This window comes from Coenobita brevimanus, chromosome 113, assembly GCF_032717465.1.
Source record: "Coenobita brevimanus isolate Jiangsu-jjx chromosome 113, ASM3271746v2, whole genome shotgun sequence".
Classification (NCBI taxonomy): Eukaryota; Metazoa; Arthropoda; class Malacostraca; order Decapoda; family Coenobitidae; genus Coenobita; species Coenobita brevimanus.
In genome coordinates this window covers 19234336-19257616 of record NC_137066.1, presented here as the reverse complement: position 1 = coordinate 19257616, position 23281 = coordinate 19234336, and the positions used below count along the sequence as shown (strand labels likewise).

Here is a 23281-nt window from a genome sequence, read left to right as displayed (position 1 = left end):
CACATTCAGCACACTAAAGTTCTCGGTTCTCACTTAACGCCTTTAAATACGACGATACTTTTCTTCTCAGCACATCAATAATTTTATTAAAGCAAAGGGATACTATTGGAATCGGGTCATGGTAATAGACACAGTCATTATTAGCTTTTTAACTATTTAAGGACCTCTGTAATGTGAACAAGATAGTCTGGTAAAATAAATGTTACGATAACATCTTCAGGCGGAAGGTATTAAACACTTGAATACGATGACACCTTCATTTTATCCTTGCTGTCTCCTGAGATATCCTGTCAGTTCACATGACACTTAACAGATTATACGAATTTTCTCACACTTTTCTTCCATTACACTGCACATGCACTTTTCACTGTTTGAAAAAAGTTGCTTATTAGTCAACTTTTACAAAACATCTTGCTCTTTAACATTATTTCAAGACTCTCTCTCTCTCTCTCTCTGCCATTTATTTATCATCGGGGGAGTGGTACCAACACCCCCGTATTAGACCACATCCCCGATGCCGCACAACATTTACTTTGGTTTAAGTTTCGATTTTCTTCAATCCTTTTCTTTAGTCGTTTTGATATCTTGAGCCTTTTCTTTCACATCTACTTCCGGTTTACACAGTTTCTTTTGTTTTCCGTCATTTTTAAAAACCTTCCCTACCCCGTCTTAATTTAGTCACTATATTCCTCGTTTTCTTCAGCCTTTGTTAATTTCTTTATTCTCATTTTTTTTTCCTGTGTTCTTTACTTTTCTGTTTCGTTTACTTTTCTCCAACCTCTTATTTTCACCATTTATGCTTTTTCTTATTTTCTTTCCTTTCTATACTCCTCTGCCTGTATGTATTATAAAGTTTACTCAAAAGTTCTGATGATGGTTGGTGAAACCAGTTTTAGTAAACATTACGTTAACCTCACACGAATACTGAGAGACACTTCATAGATAATAATCATCACTAAACCCTTTACTACAAGGACGTCTATATTGACTTTACACTGACCACCTCCAGACGACTTCAGCGAAATTTTGCTAAAACAAGTTCACGGGCAGGGTTAAAAACAGCCTTCATTAAAACATCTGCATGGTGGAAGGTCTCACCAGTGATGAATAAAATCGTCAGGTGGCAGCAGGGATCAAATGAAAAAGACATTCTAGAACTGAAGGGTTTGATTTCAATGTTGATGTATTGATGGGGCTAATAAACAACACTGTCAACATTGCTCTCAGATACTTATTAAATTTCTGTAATATCTGCCATAATTACGAGCGAACGAGCGAAGCGATCCTGCGATGTTTTTTCTATAAACTTTGGAAATGAACAGCCTGGCCTGGCCCGGCACAGCCCGACCCGACTGTCACGCACAGCAGAAGCTAATAACTTTACTCCTATGTGAAGTTGATTTGAATTTCTTTCTGCATGTGATACATTCATTCAATAAATTGTTATAAACTACAAACTCACCCCAAAAGGCATCGGAAGTCCTTGGAAGCTCGAGGTTTCTAAGGGAGTGTTCGGCTCTAATCGGTGAACGTCTCGGTTACGAAATCAAACAAAAGATTTTCCGTCGTAACACTGTGTTTTTTGGTATCAACTCCAGCAATTAAATATCAGAGATTCCGCCTATAATTCTATATCAGAGGGAAACTGTGATGACATGGTGCGCGCTCGCTCATCGCGCTCACAAAGCGCACTTTACTGGTATTAACAGATTACCGCCTACAACTCGAGCAGGGCTACTATTTTTTTTTTTTCTTGCCATAAGCATGCTTTGTCTGTTTTTTTGTTTGTTGGCGGGAGGCTTGTCGAAGTGAGGAGATTGGATATAACTTTCAATACCAAGTGGCCTTTACAAGCTCAATAAATCTGTCTGGAAATGGGAAGAAAAGACATTGGCCAGTATACAGCTACATTCCCTAAGGGACAACCTCCCACCCTCCCTTTCTCCCCAAAGGACATTCTTGTCCATTGACCAGCTTTCCATCCATGGACGTGTATTCCTCTTTGAGCTATTTTCCCTCACATTAGAACAAGATCCCCTTATGGGTTTACTTTCCCTATGAACATATTCATCCCTAAGGACCTATTTCTTCCATGGACCTACGTCCACAATGGACCAGTTATCCCCATCCACCTGTTTTGCTCATGGACCTATCTTCCTTCAAAGTCGTATTTTCTGTCATGAACCTATTGTCCACTATGCATCTATTTTCCACTATGGACTTATTTTCTCTCCGTGGAACCATTTTCCCCATAGCATTTGTTTCCCCACAGACCAATTTTCCTTGATGGCCCTATCTTTTCCCCATGGGGAAACATCAGATCCTCACATGGACTTTTTTTCCCTCATGGACCTATTTTACCCACTGATCGGTTTCACCCATTGGTCCAATATTTCTACTGGAGCCCATTTCCCCCGCTGACTTATTTTCCCATGGATCTGTTATCCTACATACATCTCTTGTAGCCATGAGCCCATTTATCCCGTGGACCTGCTACCCAGTGTGGTGTTCCACAACCAGTGTGCCCAGTATGCCACCAAAAGCTTCCTGGTGTGCCGTGATAAAACAATTACATCTTATACTGTATTATTGTAAATAAGCACTGTAGATATAATTATTTTTTTTTTTATAAATAATCAAGTGACTGTATTAGAGTTCACTTACTATTTTCATGTATTCTTGTACTACGAGTAGACTCACCAGGAACTGTCTCATTCGGACATGGGTAAAACTTTTTGGAGTGCATGCGTAAGTCATTCAGTGTGCTGCACCTTGGACCCTGGGACTCTTGCACATAATGTGGCATCGGCTGGTGATATGCTTTGGTGCTATTATTTTCAAAAATACACCCTGACATTGAGCTGTTCTCTCGGAAGGAATATCGTAGAAGAACATGCTTGTGTTATACAGAACAGCATAACTCTGTGATGCTTCTGCCTCAGCTGCTGAACCATCAGCTGGTCATATTTCTTTCGCAGGCACGAGAGAAACTTATGAATATCAAGAGTGATCAGGACCTAAAATTAAAATTCAGTGAACAGTACCTTTAGACATTCTCGTATTTGGGAAAAGCCGAAAATAAAGTACCTACCTACTGTAACTCCAAGTGTGTTGTTACCGTGCTTTCGTCATTTGCAACAATATTTATGTGTTAACTTTTCAGAATTAACACTTACAGTACCAAAGAGCAAAAACAAATCATATCTGAATTCACTAGTTGAGTAACTTGATCTAAGTTTTATATAACAACCAGACATTAAGAATCTGCCTTACTCAAAACAGACAAAAGTTACTTATGAACTTTCAGTGAAAATATCACATATGTTTATTGTCTGGGAAAAATACATTTAACTGTAATTATTACAGTTTCAAAGAAAATTTGTTTTACTTGGCTCTGGAAACAAAAATATTATATATTTCATTTTAAAACTTGGCACGGTATATTGCCTTTCTTCATCTTTTAACGAAAAATACTTTCTGGAGTAATTATCTCATGTAGTGTAGGCAATTTCATATCCTTTCATGCACTCTAAATCTTATGCAGAGTAGGCAATTGCATATCATTGCACTCAAACTATTTCACAATTTCTCTAATTCCTTGAACACTAACAAAATTGGTATCTTGCTTTAAGTACACGGTATTGTGCACTTGACTATTATTGTTTACTGTTATCATCTGTTTACAATAATAAATAATTTTATTCGATTCTGACAATTTCCATGATAAACGTTTCTTCAGTGTGCTGCAAGAGGACAGCAAATTGAATAATGTACCACGAAGTAAAAACGATTGCGGAACACTGCTCCAGTTTACCTGTTTTCCTTCATCGACCCCCCCCCCCCACACGCCCAAATTAGTCTGGTTCGATAGCAGCACATTGACTCAGCAAGTCCCCCTGCCCCAACACACACAGCGTCACAACAGATTTAATAGTATAGATCACGTCCTGGAACTGAAGGGAACATAATTCTTTCTTTTGTTTTCTTTCAGGTAAGGTGAAGGAATAGAGGCTAGTTTTTTTTTTTTTTTTTTTCAAAAATGGTCCATTATTGCTGAGGGTACAGCTTAAGAAATTCTAATAATTATACTGGCAAAGAAATCGTGATTATTGCAAATATTCGCGTAACTTACCTTATCAAAAGTGGGTCCAGATAGGTCTGAAACTGTTGTATCCTCACAATAATCACCATCTCAATCAGTGGGTATCATTCTCTTTTTCACGACATATTGAAATCAACAACCATCCTCTTTATTCTGGTGTGACATGACCCTTCTCATGATTAGAACCATACTAGTATTCTGAAGGCATATTCTGTTCAGCTGTTACTGGGTCATAGCCTCATAGGAGCCTTCAAGTGTTAATACTGATGCCACTATCTCGCCGATGGGATAACTCTTGCTTGTTTCCACTTAACGCAAGACGATAGTATTCCCTGAGACTAGGTCACTGCAACATGTGAAATAATGTTGATGCCACTAACCCTCACATGTTTTGACAAATCAGATATTATATACCAGCTACTGCCAGACCGTGTATTTCAGCTGAGAGTGACTCACAGGAGTCTAAGGACGTCGTTTTTCACTTTGTTCCACCATGTGCTTTATTTAGTATACTGTAGAACAGATAGTTTCTAGAATTAGGAATAAGCAGTAAAGCCTAGTAGTGCCAGTAGTAGTGGGTGGTGCAAACAGACCAAAAATATAGTCTTAATTCCATTTTTGCTTACTTCCAACAGCTCTGGGAAAGCTCGGTCTCGGCGGTGGCCTTCCCTAGGGACTCGGGGCTGTTCGGCCAGACTGCCTAGGCAACAACAACAACAACAACAACAACTACTACTATTACTACTACTACTACTACTACTGTATTAAGCTTAGTAGAAGCTACTTGGAGGTGAAAAGGTTGACTTGTTTAATACAAAAATATTTTATTTGTTTTCCTGCCGTCTCCAGACGACACTGATTCTAGGATAGACTTTTTTATTTGTAGGGGTTAGATACATCCTTCATCAACCCCATCACTGCAATAAATCCTTTGTAAAGTTGACGTACATCGTCTGTCGGTAGCATAAAAAAGCCTGAATACTGAATAGTGAAGTTTTAAACTGCTTTTAGTCAAATGACGACCTTTTGTTTGTAATAAGGCAGTGACCAAAGTGTTTCCTTCAGATTCAGGGAGAATTGTTGTAGTGAAGGAAGTACATGATGCTATACCTAACCTCTCCAGTTGGGAAGATGTATCCAGTGCTAAATAAATTCCTCTACAGGCAACAGTATTATAATCTGAAAATGCTGTGTGCAAGCAGGAAGTTACAAACTGTTTGTCTAAATTTTCCACTCTGATTATTTATATTTTCTTTATTTTTGTATTTTATTTTTGATTCCTTCAAATGAGTTTACCGATTTTTTAGATGGATCTCTCCTAGTTAAATGAATAATTAATGTTACACAATATCTAACTTCTCCAGTTAGAGAACGTTCTCATGTAAGAAAAAAAGTGTGAAGGTAGCAAGAAACAAAAGTGTGTCATTGGACTGAAGGGATAAACCAATGCAATCCAGAGACGAGCTTTTTCTGTCACTGCAGCTGCCTAACAGGAGGCTGTTGTAAAGATCATGAAGACTCTGAAGGGGTTGCAAAGGGACCATTTAACAAGCCAGGGAACCAGTCAGGTCCTCAGTGACAAAGGTGTTTCTAGCCTGGCCCGTGAGAGGATCGGACAAATAAATAATGAAACTGAAGGGGTTAACGACAACAACGCCAGAAAAAGGCAAGTATGTAGAAAGAACTGTTTGTGTTTTAATGAAACAGATGTAACATTTTCATATTATATTTCATTTCATGGAGCATTTTCTTCTTCAAGGTGGACATTGAACGGCTTACCCTGCAGTAACTTTTTTTTTTTTTTTTTTTTTTCAAAACACACAGCATCCTGCAGTATTTTTCATTACTTTTTCACCGTTGAAGCATATTTATTTTTAATAGTTTTCCCCTCATATACATTATCCTGCGAGTATAATATTTCATGTAAGCCAAATTTTCCTTTTTCTTCTTCCATTCCCTTTTTGTTACATCTCGTACTTTTGATCTCATCCCATCTCAAGTCCTGAACCGTTTATTAATTTAAATGTTATTCATGGTTCTTACATTTCAAATTCTCTTTCGTTTCGTATCTTACTTATTTTCTTTGTCATCCAATTTACCTGCTTGTTACAGAGGTTTCTTCTGGGCTCTAATCTTGTGTTCTCATTCGCCGTTTGTCCATTTTTCCTGAAATTTTTAACACGATACTTTTTGTTTCCTTTTCTCACGCCTTTTCATTTTCCTCTGTATTTCTTGGTACCTGCAGTCCAGTACAAAGAGAAAAAGATCCTTTTTTGTGTGTAAGCTTTGTTATTACTGATATAATTAATTTTTGCCCATTTTTATCTATAACTCATTTTTAATTATAATACATACTGTCCGATTTCTTTTCATACATCGCCCTATTCCCCATTCACTCAATTCCAAAATTATAATATTGAAGCCACCTGGAAGTTTGGTGTCTGTCCTCTTCTGTTCTCATACATTCCCTCATTTTATGAACGAGTACATTTTTATTTTTAATCCATTTCCTTACATGAAAAGGAAGGAGGTGCCGACATTCTTGTCTTACTAACCTCGCTCTGTCGGGCAAAGACTTAAGTGGCAGTTCTTGCTGACGGTTGCTTTTTGGCTTCCCTCAATTCTAATCGTATTGTTGCATTTGGTATACGTCAGTGAAGCTGGTTATTCAAGTTAGTGATGGTCTGAGAGTGACAAACGTTCAACATTACAGTCCTTTCGTACGCAGCACATAAAGGACTGATGTATACCAACATCATCAGTTTCCCAGTCGTCTTTCCTCTAGTCGATCTCATTCTCTTTGGACATGTCGTATCTACATCGATCATCAACGTAGGTAACACTGATGCTGATCAGCATAGTAATTTTCACATTTCCTGTCCAATCTTCAGCTTACTCTCAGTCTTTCCTCTCATTTTCCAGGAGTTAACATATTTTCTGTTTAGATAGGCTTTAAAATGCACCTTCTACATTTTTCCCTGCATCATTAAGACTTTGCTTATAATTTAAGTTCACATCCGCACCACAACTTGGTCATAGAGAGGACTCAAGTAGATTTTCCCTTTCCACATGAGAGGTCTTAACTGTCATCCATTCTACACTTCAGCCTCTACTTTGCCAGTGAGAGACTTCCATAAGAAACCACTCTACAGTTTGGTCATCACACTTGCACTGAGATTCATAACTGTTTCAAAATATGCATCAGTTGGTTCATCAGACGTTTCAGTTGGCCTCCACTCTATACTTTGGTCTCTGCTTTGCTGGGGTCGTCCTTGGTGATGGACGCCCTGGACACTTCTACAACGGTGCAGTCGTCGTCGGTGTGATTTGCGCCGTTGCGGTGTGGCAGGAAGTCTCGCCCGTTGGTGAGTCGAGATGTGGCACTTCGGAAGAATGATGACCTCGTAAATTCTGAGTCTGCTGGGAAGAAAGGATGAAATGGTGAATGAAAACATAGAGTATGAAAGAAGAGGAAAGGAGTGGGAGAAATGGCGCTGAGAACCAAGCTGAAATTTGTAGAATATGAAAAGGAACTGTAGCTTGAAATAATTATATTTGATGCTACATTTTGCATAGGAAAAGGGAAGTCCGAAATTTTTGACGTATATTTATGAAACGTCAATGGTTGGTTGATTTGATTAGCCTGCATCCCACTTTACATTGTTCAGGAGGCAAGAATAGAGAGAAGGCAAACACGTTTTGTGTTTTCCATTAGCCTCAGGAATTATCATAAACTGGCTTATTTTCTCTTACGTCATTCTCAAGAATTATTTTTTTTGCACGATGTTCATAAAGGCGTCCCTACCTGAGTCTCTCCTGGGGGGCCATATGCACACTCCCCGGCCTCTCAGAAAACGGCGTAGCTGAGACCGAACTTGGTGGTGGTGAAGGTGTACAGGAAGGGGTTAAGTGCTGAGTTGATGGGCAGCAGAACCACCACCACGTACGCGTACAGATCGGCTGGCGGGAGTGAAGAAAGGCTGCACTTGGAAATATTTATTCAAGTTAACGCCAAATGATTTAGTTCAGATGAGACAAACCCAGGCAGAATATTGCTCTATAGATCTCGCGGAGAGGAAGGCCTGGTGGATGGCCAGGCAAGAAGGTGGATCAGTGGTCATGCTGGGCGTTAGGAACATGTGATTGTGATTATTAACCCTTCCAATACGATAACGCCTTTACATTAATTTTTCCTTTCACTCAGATTACTTAGCTCTGGAAGGAGCCCTCACCTTTAAGCAGGTGACGCATTTTATTCACTGATGTTGCGACATCCTGAAACTTTTATTCAGTTAATTTAAATATTTTGCAGTGAATAACAATTATATTGAACCATTCCTGAAAGAAAAGTTTGTCCTAATTTAAATTAATTCGTCAAAGAACCCCGGGAATAGAACAGAAAATACGATATCGAACTGGAGGGTTAATTTATCGTTGTCAATAACGTAGGGGTGATCCACAAGTCTTTTGTGGATGTAAGAGTGATGGTGAGATATTTTTGTTTGTTTAAAACTTATGTGGGTTGACTTGGTGAGAGTATGTGGGTGAGGTGGAGGTGACAGGAGGGAAGAGAGTGTTTATGAGGTGGAGTGATGGGATGAAGAGGTATGTGCATAAAGGTGCTATGAGTTGAGGGAAGACGGTCTGATGACAGAAAACATGGTGAAATGGAGGCAATATATTAGTAATCACCACATCTGGGATTGAGGCGTCAGAAAACAGATATACAGAAATATGTGGAATGGAAAGAAAAAGAGACCTAGATGAACTGATCGGCTGATGTAAGGAAGAATGAAAGGAAGGGTCATGGTCATCACAGAAGTGTAATTTGACTGCAGGTGGACTGTAAGAATTATAGCCCTCTTAACGCAATGATACTTAATTTTATTCTTGCTATCCCAGACAGTTTTAAATATATTAGGAGAAAATATATGGGGTTGTATATAACCTTCATTTACTTCTTCACAACAAGAGATCTCGTCAAAAATAATAAGCTATAGGATCGAAGTGACTTACTGATTAAAGCAATGATGATTAGGTTCCAATAATATACAGTATGTAAGCAATAATGATATGCCGGAATCTTGATATTCTTGAAAAGTTTGAGGCAAATAAATTAAGAATTACTCAAGAAGATATGATTAACACTCTATTACACCATCCATCTATCTATAGCCAAGTGCCATAATCCGATAAGGGGTGGCCACAAACAAATCGCCTCCATGTCGCCCTGTCCTTTGCCATTACGCTGCCCTCCCCCTAACGAACACACCCCTCTCTCATTTACCTCTCCTCTCCATCCCTCCATTTCATCCTCGGTTTCCCCCCCCCTCACCACCTCTCCATCTCACATACACTCTCCTTGTTTGTCTCTCATTCTCCATTATCTCCACAATGGCCTAATCACCTCAGTGTATTTCTCCTAAAGCTTTCTGTCACATGCACATTGACACCAAAATGCCCCTTCAGTTCCTCATTTGTCAGTCTGTCTATTCATGTAATACCACATGCTCCTCTCAAATAACTCATTTCCACTGCTCTCTTTCGTGACTAATGTCTTTCCAACTATTTGCAAGCTTCGCGTCCATACGTTAGAGTTAGTATCACAATACTATCATGCAGCCACTTTTTAACTTCCATGTTGACTTTCTTATTTCTTATCACTGCTTTCAGAGAACTGGCAACATTTTTTTTCCCTTATTGTGCGCTTTCAAGCACTTCATCCTCTAAACTTCATTGTTACTCCTCACACTACCCAAGTACTTAAATGTACTCACATTTTCCATTTCATCACAAGAAAATATGATCAACATTGATTAAAAGTGACGTAAAGAAGTTAGTAAAAAAAAAAAAAGCATGTAAAAGTAACAGTCACTGTTGCATGGGATATTCAACTGAAAGGATGATAGTTTGATGCGTGTGTGACAGAAAAAGAAAAGTTACTCTTTGCATTGTCTGTAAATACCTCCTCCAGCGAAGTTGGAGCAGGTTATGTATTCACCTATGTTCGTCTGTTTGTTTGTCAGTTTGTCCACACGATATCTCCAAAAGATCCCAATGAATTTCAATGAAATTTTCTGGAAGGATGGGCCACGGGCCAAGAAAGAACTTATTAAATTTGGGGACGGACCAGGATTTGGATCCGGATCCTGCAATGGCATTGTCGGGGGTGTGCGTTCTCTTAGTATTTTCTAGCTGGGGACGTAACTGATGTAACTAAGGGTATCAGTAAGGTTGTAACTGAATGTGTAAGTAAGATTGTCACTGATGATGTAACTGAAAATGTATCTGAAGCTGTAAAAGAGGACCAAACGATCAGAATAATCAAGGAGTAACTTACGCTTGATATCGATCTCTGCAAGTGCCATGATGCGTAAGATGATGATAGGGGTCCAGCAGAGGCAGTCAGTGAAGACGATGAAGAAGAAGCGCATGGCAAACTCTCGGTTCCCCAGAGAGAGTGGTGTGTTGGCTCTGGTACGTCGGATGCTGCAGAACATCCCCGTATACGACGTGAGGATTACCACCACACTGACAGGAAGAGAAATGAAGGTGTTACAGGGAGTGGTGTGTTGGCTCTGGTATGACGGATGCTGCACAATGTCCCCGTTAAGGACATAAGGATTACCGCCACACTGAGAGCAAAACAGACCAAGTGTTAGGAGTGCAAGCTGCTAATGATGGCTGTAACTCTCGGAACCTGGAAGGTCGTATTTTGTATGCTTCGGAAATTTTCTAATAAGAATTCTTTAGAGATTTATTTTGCACAGAATATCTCTATATTCTCTTACGGAATTGGTGTAAATATTCCCGATATTAAAACATTAAAATATATTAGGCAAAATATATCGTTAAGAAAAAAGTTCTACGATTTTTTTTTTTTAATGCCGCCTTGAATATAGTCAGAAACAATAATAAGCAAGTTAGTAACAAGGCCAAGATAAGTGTGAGTGTCAACAATACGTCAAAAATGGTTGCAACTCCTAACACGGTCATATTAAGTTAACAGACAGGCATGAGACTTGAATCAATCAGATGCGTGTGTTGACTCTGCTTTGACGAATGCGTCAGAACACCCCTATATAAGACATCAGGATTACCACATCCATAAAAGGAAAAACAAAAGGAGATATGGCTGTGGCCAATATACGACATGGAGAGAGAGAGAGAGAGAGAGAGAGACGCTTTGGAACAACTCTGTAAAAGACTTAATGATATTACCGTCCTTAGAGAAACAAAGAAGAATAACAATCAGTAATGAAAAATCTGGATGATATTTACAAGGTAAGGAAAAGAAGGGTGTAGGCTTTATGGGTGCAAGAGAGACAAACAGGCAAGAAGGAACAAGGAAGAGAGGAATAAGAGAGTACAAAGAGACGGGTAAGAGAGGAAAAAGGCGGTGTAGAAGACCAGCGAAGAGAGGGGAATAAACAAGGGAAGGAGAGAGATACTAAATACAGAATGTGTGAAAATAACTGGAATCCCGGGGATTGTGGCGTCAAACTGATCGACAGAAACTGAGCATTACAAGAAAATTTTATACTTTTCAGTACAACAGTAAAAAGAGAATGACGCATATTTATTTTTATTTCCATGGGGTACCGTAACTAAGTGTGCAAAATGGTGACTAATTTACTTTATTATACTGAACTAAACCAAACTCTGCTGGTGATTCACGCGTAGCACCTACATCTTCTATAACATATAATATCCGTAACAGCCACGCTGTTTCCTGCTGAATCATCAGTAATAAGGTGTACTTTAATAATACAAGGGTACAAAAATATGTATTCAGTTTACCCTCAGACTCACGACAGAGAAAGGAACACAAACATAATATTAAATGCCGAGAGCTTGCACCCCAAGCTGTCGACGCAAAGCATCATGCAGTATGCCTCCGCCAAGCCTTGCACACGGACTCGCCATACAGCCTCAATGACAGGCCTCATTGTGGGTTAAAATGAAACCAAAGATAAACCAAGTCGACTCCATGTAACCGTGACATATGACCACATGACCTTGCTGACCTAATCTGTTCACCTTCCCTTCATACTGTATCACTGACAAAATTTAGTCGAAATCCATCAAGAGATTCAGGAGGTATGGTTCCCATGCCCAGGACCTTAACCTTTGACCCCTTAACCTTGCTGACCTAATCAGTTCATAGTCCCTTCATTCTCTATCACTGACAAACGTTTGGCCGAAATCCGTCAAGGGGTTCGGGAGACGCCCACACCCCATGACCATAACCTGTGATCCATTGATCTTGCCGACCGAATCAGTTCATCGTTCTTTCATCCTGTATCACTGACAAAAGTTTGGTCAAAATTCGTTGACAGGGTCAGGAGATACCTCACCGACAATGATAAACTAAGTTGAATGCCCCTGACCTTTGACCCCTTGACCTTGCCGACCTAAAAAGATCATCGTCCTTTCCTAATGTATCACTGACAAAAGTTCGGTCGAAATCCGTCAATGGGTTCAGGAAAAGTAGCACCCACAATAGTGTTACACATGCACGGACTCACACACGCACGCACGGAGACCAATCACTTAATACCTCCTCCACTAAAGGTGGGAGGTGGCATTAAAAGGCATTCCAGTAATGCTTAGCACTTCCTTTCCTATCGCCATAGAGTTGGTGGGTGCCATCAACATCCATATATCCAGGCATCTAATCCATCCACTAATTGATCCATCCATCTACCTGATCTGTTTATCTGTCTTCCCATCTAAATGCTTTAGCAATTTCCCATTAACCCATCTGACAACCTGTGTTTCCTTCCATACTTTTACATAAAAGTATTCTCTTGTTCCCCAACCCTTTTGCCAACCTACCTTTTGATCCATCTACCATCCACTCCTAACAATTGTTACATTGCATCAATTTTCCCTTAAGATTTATTTACAAATTCATGACGGAACTGTACTACCAAATTGTAAACTCATATCTGTTCAGATTTCCCAAACTAACCAAACCTTTCCAATCCTATGCCAAATTTTCAGATATACCTAAACATCCTGAAAGTCGTACATCCTAGAGCAACACTAATGGATGTTAAACCCCTTCCAAAATATAGCAATCATATTTCAAGCTTTTCTACACATTCTCATATGGTAAACACTGAATCCTCAAAGTTTCAATGTTTACCTAATCTATAGACTTGCAACAAAGAACGAGTCCTACAAGATAACAACATAAGCAAGCTGGGCACCAGGCTAGCTAACATAACATAACTAATTCCTTAGTATCACATTAAATCAGTCACTCAGCAACTCAGTGACAAGGACGTTTTAAAGTTTGACCATTTGGAGGGTCTGACAATTAACCCATTTACATTGTTCAACAGACCTTGGTAATTGCACAAGGTAAAGTGTTGCTGTTTGCTGATGATACAGTATTGTTGAGTGAAGATGCATGGGAGTTGCAAGGTTTGGTGAATGAATTTGGGACAGTGTGTAGGAAGAGGAATCTGGAAGTTAATGTAAACAAGACTAAAGTTATGGTGTTTGAGAAGAATGACGTCACAGAATGTACAGTGAGGTTGGATGGTGAGGATATGGAAAATGTGAATGCATTCAAGTACTTGGGCAGTGTCATGAGTAAGGATGGAGCTTTGGGGGATGAAGTGCGTGAAAGGGTACAGCAGGGAAGGAAGGTTGTTGGTTCACCGAAAGCAGTGACGAGAAACAGGGAGGTGATTATGGAAGTTAAGAAGTCACTGCATGACAGTATTGTGATCCCTACCCTAATGTATGGAAGCGAGGCGTGGACCTTGCAAGAGGGGAACAAGTCAAGAGTGAGAGCATTGGAAATGAGTTACTTGAAAGGAGCATGTGGAATGACATGGAGGGACAGGTTGACGAATGAAGAAGTGAAAGAACGTTGTGGGGTGGATGTGTATGTGGTTGAGAAGATAAAGAGAAATACACTGAGGTGGTTTGAACATGTGGAGAGAATGGAGAATGAAAGACTAAGAGTGTGTATGTAGGTGAGGTGGAGGGAGGGAGAGGGAGGAGTAGACCGAGGATGAAGTGGAGGGATGGAGTTGAGAGGTATATGAGGGAGGGGGAAGTGAGTTGGGGGGAGGGTAGTCAAATGGTGGGTGACAGACAGACTTGGAGGCGTTTTATCTGTGGCCACCCTTTGAGGGATTAGGGCGTCGAGCTATAGATAGATAGATAGTAATGTAAATGCTATGTTAATGCTCCCTTGTGTTTACTTCACAATTCAGAGATACTGCACAAAACTTTTTCCTTGAAGGATATTCAGTGGCCGAGAACACAGTAGTTGGCAAGCATTATTGTTGTGATCATTTATCAACTTTCGCATCTATTAGACAATCTGGAGAGCAACAATAAAGTTCCACTGACTCGTGCCCATCATATCCCAAGTCCCCTAAACTGCTGTTCGAGCTCGTGTTGATATCACTGGTTTGTAAAACGAGACGCACTCGTAAACTTACATCTGGCCAATACTCTTGCATTCCACAGCATAAGAGGAATGTTTTGGGAAAAAAAAGAAAGCAGCAAAAGCGCATAGCCTCACCTTTTATCTCTCTGAAGAAACTTGAATGTACTGAAAGTCTAAATGAACGATTTCATTCAGCCGAAAAAACAAGTGGTAAATTTAGCTGATTAAAACTATCACTGACCCGATTTGGTTGATGCCAACGAAGATGAATGCCGAGTACAGCCATCCAGGTACCCATGGGTCGTCCAGGTGAAGGGGGAAACACAGGCCATTGGTGCCGTAGAACCCTTGACGGCTGTGATAGTATACCACTGGGGGAGAGAGGGAGGGGGCATGAAGCATAGGCCGTTGGTGCCGTAGAACCCTTGACGGCTGTGATAGTATACCACTGGGGGAGAGAGGGAGGGGGCATGAAGCATAGGCCGTTGGTGATGTAGGACCCTTGACGGCTGTGATGGTTTACCACTGAGAGAGAGAGAGAGAGAGAGAGAGAGAGAGAGAGAGAGAGAGAGAGAGAGAGAGAGAGAGAGATGACTGATGATATAACTAGCCTTCGAGTATTTCGTATTTCAACACTGAATAGTGAAAAAAAAAAATTCAAGAAAACTTTTTGTACTGGAAAGCTTGGAAGATCAAAGCTTTTTATCAGATAGAGTGGGAAGAAGAAACTTTTTATTAAATCACTGGCTGAGAATAACCTATTTTGTATTTTATTGTGGTTAACGTCAGACGACTTTGCTAAGCTCACGAGAAACGTAGGACACCAGTAATGTCCGTAACTATTGAAATGTATGTTTGTATTATCCACTAACTTGGAAGTTAGTACTTTACATTTTTTTTTTCTGGCAATCGTCGAGTGGTTTTACCAAGATCAATAGACACTAATACATCAAACACTGAATCCTCGGCGATTAAATTTTTTGTCAAGAATATATAGCTTTACAAATGACAACTGCACTTAGAATTAAATCAGGCCATGACTGACAAGTTCGGATGCTAGAGAACTGCATCAGTAATTGATAAGGATAGCAACAAGACATTTGGGGGTTTGCCAAGAAGTCGGATGGAAGGAAGGGATCAGGGAAAACGGTGTGAGCTCTGTAAAAAATGTTCTGCTTATAGTTGGCCAACTCAGTTTTAATTAACATTTTACACATGCCTCAGTTATCTCCTTCAGAGAGTTCATCACCTACATCCACACACTTGTTCCAGGAGCCTGCCGTTAGTGGAAGCATTGCTAGAGCTTTTCTTTCTTGTTCTTCAGAACGTTCATCATTTCAGACTGGATACATTCGGTCTATCAAAATGATGCCCTTTTATCCGAAATTCAATTGGGGAACAACCAACAATTGCAATTTGTTAAGGTGAAGCATGTGGTAGTAGGATCCATTGATTTTTTTTTCTTGAGTCAAAATCTGCTGGGTAACAGTGCTGCTTGGCTGACCAAACTGCCATGGTGAAGCAGCCACCCACCATCTTATCTTTTGCGTCGACTGAGTCGTACTGGCTCATCATATTTTTATAACTTCCAAGTGTAAAGCTGCATTAACATCATTTAATCTTGGGAGAAGTTCTGAGGGCATAAATCAATTTCCATGACCCTAACTTACAACCTTGATTGATGATACTGTGCCAACAACATCGCCCAAGTGCTGTGGGAAATCGACGGCGGGCAGGACACGTAATTTTAATTTTGTCATTTATATGGTGAACCAGCACGTGGTATCGTGTTGTTTGGTAATATATGGCACGTAGGAAATTGGCTGATGAGCAACAACCAACGGCGTTCATCAATGGCCACCGATAAAACCCTCATCAGAACTTTTATATCAGCCCTTGCAGACCATGAGCAAATTAATTAGAAAGGTACAGTAATTTACGATATAGCATAATTTCATGTGCTATTAGCAAGGACAGTACAACAATATTTTGAGGTTTGAAATGAAATATACCTGGTGCAATGCATAGTAAGATTCCACTTACCCAGATGGAACTTTGGAAGGATATTTGTTGGTAATTGTGTTGATGAAGGCTATATCTAAGCAATGCACTTTGAGCAGTCACCCCAAAGATCAATATAGTTGGAGTGATCATGAAATTCTGAAAAACAATGCAAGAAGTTTACCTGGCGCGATAGCTAGTGTGATGCCAATCGCCCAGATACAAGCCAGTGCCACCTTAGCGCCATCCAGGGACAGCTTAGGGGCTCGCAGGGGCCACGTGATGCACAGCCAGCGCTCCACAGACATGAACGACAGCAGCAACACAGACACCTGCCACAAAGATTAGCATCACATGTACTAGATTTTGTTATGGTGGTATTTTGTCGATACTCAAGCCATATTATTATTAACATTTTATATCAGCTGATGATACGTTAAACATCTGGAGATGTGGTGGTAGAGCTCTTGCGTCGGAACCCACTGTGACTAATGTGTTAAACTTCGAGCTTCAGAGTTTTCTATCATGGAAGTACCGAAAACACCACAAAGGGAGTAGGTCAATATCCTAGCTTATTATTATTCTGGACTACAGTAACCTAGTCCAGAGGATGAACCCGCCAAGTGGAGTATTGTGCAAAAGACAATTAACGTTTTCCTGACAGATGCCAAGTGAAACCTTAGGTTTTAGTCCGTATTCTCATGCAAAGCGACGGTGACCAAGAAACGTAAACTGAGTTTCAAAGGTAAAATGTTAAATCAAATAAAATGAAATACTTGTGCTGGTCTGGTAGAAGCACAAGTTTTCTGTGTTCATATATGAGTATAGAGTTAACAGTCTGTGCCCAGACGCCCAGCAGTGTTCTTAGGTGTCATATATTTTCAAATGTCGCCACCTTAATATTATATACACTTTACATATTCAATAATTGCCAGAGCTGTGTCAATCAGCACGTATCAGTAGTCCATGTGGAAGAATATTAAAAGCAGATTAACAGAGTCATCGAACTGTTCCCTGCTCCAGCCTGTGATCTCTGATCAACCGTACATCTGTCTGGACAGTGGATTCGGAATTGATATGGTAAGATTTGATATTAGGGTCAGTTTTGATGAATGAGTAGGAGAACCTCCGTGTCCGACCCAAACTTAGCTTACTTAGTTAAAGAAGCTTCGCCAAATCATACTTTGTCTGACGTAATAGGCTGCCAGTAAGTGTGCACTGCCACAACACTAGCCAGTATTAGGGACCTAACATGACATGATCTAAACTATCCTAACCTAACCTATGTTATCTTACCCTAACCTTTCCCATCTTATCTTCCTTAACCTAGCCTATCTTACCTTACCCTGACCTGACCTATCTTATCTTACCCTAATCTAACCTGTCTTATCCTAACCTAACTTAACTAACCTCTGCTGATATCATGGCCAGGATGCCGGTAATGGTACACTGCCACGACCGCATCCAGTAGTAGGCGTGCTGGCTGTACTCTGACCTGAACTCCACATCCTTCACCGCCACCACCATCAGGTACAACCCAGTCAGCAGGTCGGCAACTGGGGAAGCAGAGACACCAAGATATCAGGGTCAAACACCATACTGGAGGTAGCAGAGGATAAAATAAATAGAATATATAAAATTACCTGGTTTTAACCTGAGTAACACACTTGTGGGAGCCCTTAGCACTGAAAAGTGCTAATGAAGACCGTTTTAACTCTCTGCCTACCAAAATTTTTCATTTGAATAGCCTGGTAAATAAAAAGAAATGTTCGATCACTAACGTCATACAGTTAATGACACAAAGGGTGTAGGCTTCTCGTCTTCTACCTTCAGTGCCTTGACCCCGATGGCTTATAACCGATTTTGTTCTTGCCACCTCCAATCGGTTTTACTTGGCTATGGAGAGACCTTTAAAACTCTCCAATATAAGAACACATCACTGCACTGAACGGGATAATAACAACCACAACGGCCACAGCTTCATAACCCCATGCCTTGAAGCGTAATACATGTGGCTGGTTGTTACTGTTAAAGGACTGTGTAGCTTTTTCTCTCTCATCTCCTGTGAGGCACTGTAGTCCTCCTCTGTGCCACACACCCTCACACGTCAACACTTCTTACCCCCCCCCCCCTTTTTTTTTTTACTGGATACAATGATACGGCTGTCTAAAACATCTGGGGTGTTTACTCGGTTAGAACCCAACATGGGATATATTGACAGGAATCAAAAGAGGCGGATCAGGGGATAAAATGGACCGGACAAGAGGACTGGTCGAGTAATTTGCTGGTGAAATGGCCATTAACACTATTAACTTGTTTACGTATTTTTATGTATTTTCTGATATTTCCACAGGATTTTATTCTTCAAAGAACATTTTTTTTTTTTTTTTTTTCAAATGATGGGGTAGATACAGCATTCATTAATCCCTACACTGAAGACGTCTCTCCTAAGCTAAATAAAACCATCCAGTAGTGGCAAATACAATAATATTATAACAGGCTCCAGGGCTGAAGACATTAACCCTCTCAGTACTCTTACTGTTTTCTCTTACTAACTCCATGCGTGTTTGCTGAGCTTAGTGTAGATCTTTCGTATTCAAGGAGTTGATGAAGAGAGTAGATAACTTCTCTAATTCGACAGTCAAAACTTCAGTACAATCTTCTGAAGGTTTCAACTGAGCATAACATACAAGACTTTATCGCACAGGGGGGGGGGGGATAAAAAATATGGTATGGCATATCTCCTTGGGTTAGGAAAGGGACTGTTGATTACATATTGTTCGTCTGTTTTGGCCGGACGGAACTGGGTCACAACCACGGCTTGACCACAACGTCGTGATTGCATGAAATTCGATGAGGCATAGTTATGGGGTAGGAATAAACCTTCTCATTTACTAAACAAAACGACCCTGACAACGTTTGGCCATCAACCAAACTGGAGAGGAATAGTGACCTTTGTTGTGGAAGACAAATGATGCAGTGAAGCTGCAAACCGTTGTCGTCTGCACTGTGGCGCAGAAAATATATGTTTACAAAATTTGGTTGTTGATATTCGCATACAGCATACATTTCATGGCATTATTAAATCTAACAATAGATTCTAACGATAACGTCCTTTATGATATATTTTTGCATCTGGTGCATGAACTTTATTACAAAAGTAATGCAAAGTGTTTTTATAGATCCCTTCTGTTATATTTTTGTTTCTTGATACAAATTTTTCATATGACTTGACTTCCCTTACAGCATTTTTTGTATTGATCCCTTATTTTGTTACATACAGAATTATTCTCTCTCTCTCTCTCTCTCTCTCTCTCTCTCTCTCTCTCTCTCTCTCTCTCTCTCTCTCTCTCTCTCTCTCTCTAAAGCTATGCGTATAAAAATTTGAATATTAATCAGTCAGTCTATCCACCTATCCATCCAAGTATGTAGGTATATACGTATATTTATATGCATGCACATCAGTAATTTCCTCCCTGTTAATCAGCTTGTCTCACCTGCCAGGCTGCGTATGAAGAGGGAGAGTATCTTGTTGTCATCCCTGGAGAAGACCCTACCGGCCAGCACTGTAAGGTTGCCCACCAGTGTTGTCAGAGCCACCAGCCACACAGCCACACGCAGCTCCTTGCCAACCAGCAGGTGTTGGAACGACGACACACCTGCAGCCACCACCACAGCTGTGTCAGACAGGTGTGCAAGTGTGGAGGAGTGTACATGGATGTGGGAGTAGTATGGACTGGTGTGGATAGAGACCCTAGAGAAAGAGACTGGACAGGCAATATTTTTAGCTGCTTACAGATCGGTCAGCTGGCATGGAGGAATTTTGGTCCAAACGCCTCACAGTCTGGGTGCTGGCTGGTTGAAGATTCGTCTTAAGCTACATTTCGTCACCTGCTGTGATACGTGATTGGCTGAAGAATAAAATTTCGCTATAACTGTAGCATATTTTGTTAATTTCAGCGACTGAAGGTTTTCATTTCAATCTGCATCTCAGCTTATGGATTTTACTTAAAAGTACACGTAAACACCCGAGATAATCGCCGAATAATAAGGTTTGTAGGTGGTGGCGACCATCATCCACTCACTTGATGTAGTGCTGCCTACTTCTTCCTTAGTCTTTATCATTCTTTTTCTGTGCCTGCCCTCCTCTCTTCCTATTTCTCCCATCTTTCCTGTCACTTCTTATTGCTTTTCTTTCCTTTACAGGTGGCTTTACATTGACTGACAAGCCAAGTGGTTTCCTGTAAGCCAAGAAACCATTTACAACGCTCGGTGGTAACCATATAACCAAACCATACGTGCTCCCTACTTGTCAGCAAGTGGGTTGGTGGAGGATTAGTGCCTCTCCCCGTAAAACAAATAACTCAAAGTCAAATGGCCACCCCTTACAGGATTATGGCGTCTGGAAGTAGATAGATAGATAGACAAAGCAAACAGTTGGTAGCCGAAAAATGGGTGGTGCTGTGATCTTTTACTGTTTTTTTTTTTTTTTGTCCTTAATGGTTTGATTGTGGTGCACTTGAGTGCAGTAACACTCATGGACCTTCTATGATCCACCAAGAAGGAAATTAAGTGATATTAAGGTGAAGAGAACAAGCTGGTCTGCAAGTGTCATCGGCTTTGTTAGGCAAGTTTTATTTATTTTAAATGTATCTGGACCACATCCACAAGGGGAGGTAAACCTAAACTATATCCCGATGGAAACTACTTTACCACAATTATTGATATCAAGAAAAACAACATTTTTTTAAAATAAACAAAAACCCCATCAAACTTAAAAACCGCGGGCAAACTAAGTAAACACAGCTGGTGATAATTGACATAGTGTCATCTGGTAGCTCGTCGCAGATCTTTATATGCTTCGAAATAAACCTAGCTGATACACTGAGGAAAATCTCATTTATATACAGCTGTATTTATTAAGAAAACACCATTTGTGCAAACATAGCATAACAGACGATCAAAAAAGCGCCATACAATGTGAAAAGCAGTGAAGTGGCCTGGTGTTATCTAGCAGTGATCGCTGATCTTTATACATGCCTGGGTGATGCCCAGGAAACATCCATTCACTGCACCAGCATGCCTGTTGTCCAATCTCAATTTCTGCTGCGTCTCTAGGTGTGGGTGGATATGAATGCGTGGAGGTGGGTACGTGGATGTGCCGGTGGGTAAGCATAGATGTGGAAGGATGTGCAAACATGGAACTGGGTACATGGATTTGGCAGTAGGTACTGGCAGTCTGGGTGAGTGTGCAAGAGTGGAGGTGGGTACATGGATGAGGGAGTGGGTGTGGATAGCTGTAAGTTGGTGTGCAAGGGTGAAGGTGGGTACATGGATGTGGGAGTGGGTGTGGATAGGTGTGGGTAGGTGTGCAAGGGAGGAGGTGGGTATAAACATGTAGCAGTGGGTACTGATAAGTGTGGGTGGATGTGAACGAGTGGACGTGGGTACATGGATGTGATATGGGTGTGAATGGGTGTTCAAAAATAGAAGTGGGTACATGGATGTGGCAGTGTGTGTGGATGGGTGTTGGTAGGTATGCAAGAGTGGAGGTGGGTACATGGATGCGGCAGTGGTTGTGGATAGGTGGGGGGTAGTTGTGCAAGGGTGGAGGTGGGTAGATTGATGTGGCATTGGATTGGCAAGGGACTGCATACAAGTGGACAGGCCAGCGAGACGTGTGCAAGTAAGGGTTTCCAACGGTCAAGATGTGGCCAAAGGAATGTGGGACAGAGATTAGATACGTGTGTGTGTGTGTGTGTGTGTGTGTGTGTGTGTGTGTGTGTGTGTGTGTTTGAATAAACAAACAGGATGGGAACTAGATGGAAATGAGGGAACGATGACAGGCCTGATGAAACAAAGACGGGTGTGGGTGAGTGTGGAAGGACGTGAGTGTACATAGAGGTTGCTTGTCGTGAGGAGGAATGTGTAGGTTGAAACTTGTAAGGATGAGTGTGTAGATATGTAGAAAACCTCCTCGCGTTCCATTATACAGTTTTGCATCTGCATCGCACCTGCTTTGTTATCAACATCACACTCGTAGACTTTTAACTCTCTTGGACCCGCACTCCCCACCACATTTGCAAGACGTGAATCATAACCACACTGCATCCGTAAACACAGAACTCCACAATTGCACTGCCATCATATATATACATGTCAAACTCCTACATTAATTAATCAGAAGTGAAAATCAAATTCTTCTACACTCCTTTATTATGTGCATACTTATATAATTTATTGTAAATTCTACATGTGTACCGCAGTGAAGAAAATAGAGCCACCGACGCAATGCACCTGCTGATGAAAGGGGCACACCCACACTGCATCAAAAATTATTTCCTTGTTGTATCCTGTAACCACATCATGATGCGGGATACTGTAACCATAACACCATGTGGTGCGATTCCTCCTGTGAGGTGCTCTGGTAACGAACCTGGAAAGAGTAGCTGTGTAGATCTGGTGGGCAGTGGTTCGTGTATGGTGGTTTGGTGACGAAGGTCGCAGGGTGCCGTTGTGGATGTGGGTGCACATGGGTGCATTGAGTGCACTGACACTCAGGTGTGGGTTTGGATGAGAGTTTGGAAAACGTAGTCATCCAGATTTAGTGTGAAAAAGGAGTGGTGTGATGGCGAAGGATGCAGGTTGTTGTGAATGACTGTGTGAATCGGTGTTGCTGATTAGATAGACTGGAACCATTCACAAGAGCAAGTGTGTAAGTCGGAATGTGGGAGGGGTGTGTGTGTATGTGTATATTTATTTTT

At 40.8% G+C, this 23281-nt stretch overlaps 1 pseudogene; it reads right to left on the bottom strand.

Annotated features, from left to right (window-relative positions):
- Positions 1-7340: 7340 nt before the first annotated feature.
- On the bottom strand, positions 7341-23051 carry LOC145418274 (relaxin receptor 1-like; annotated as a pseudogene).
- Positions 23052-23281: the final 230 nt, after the last annotated feature.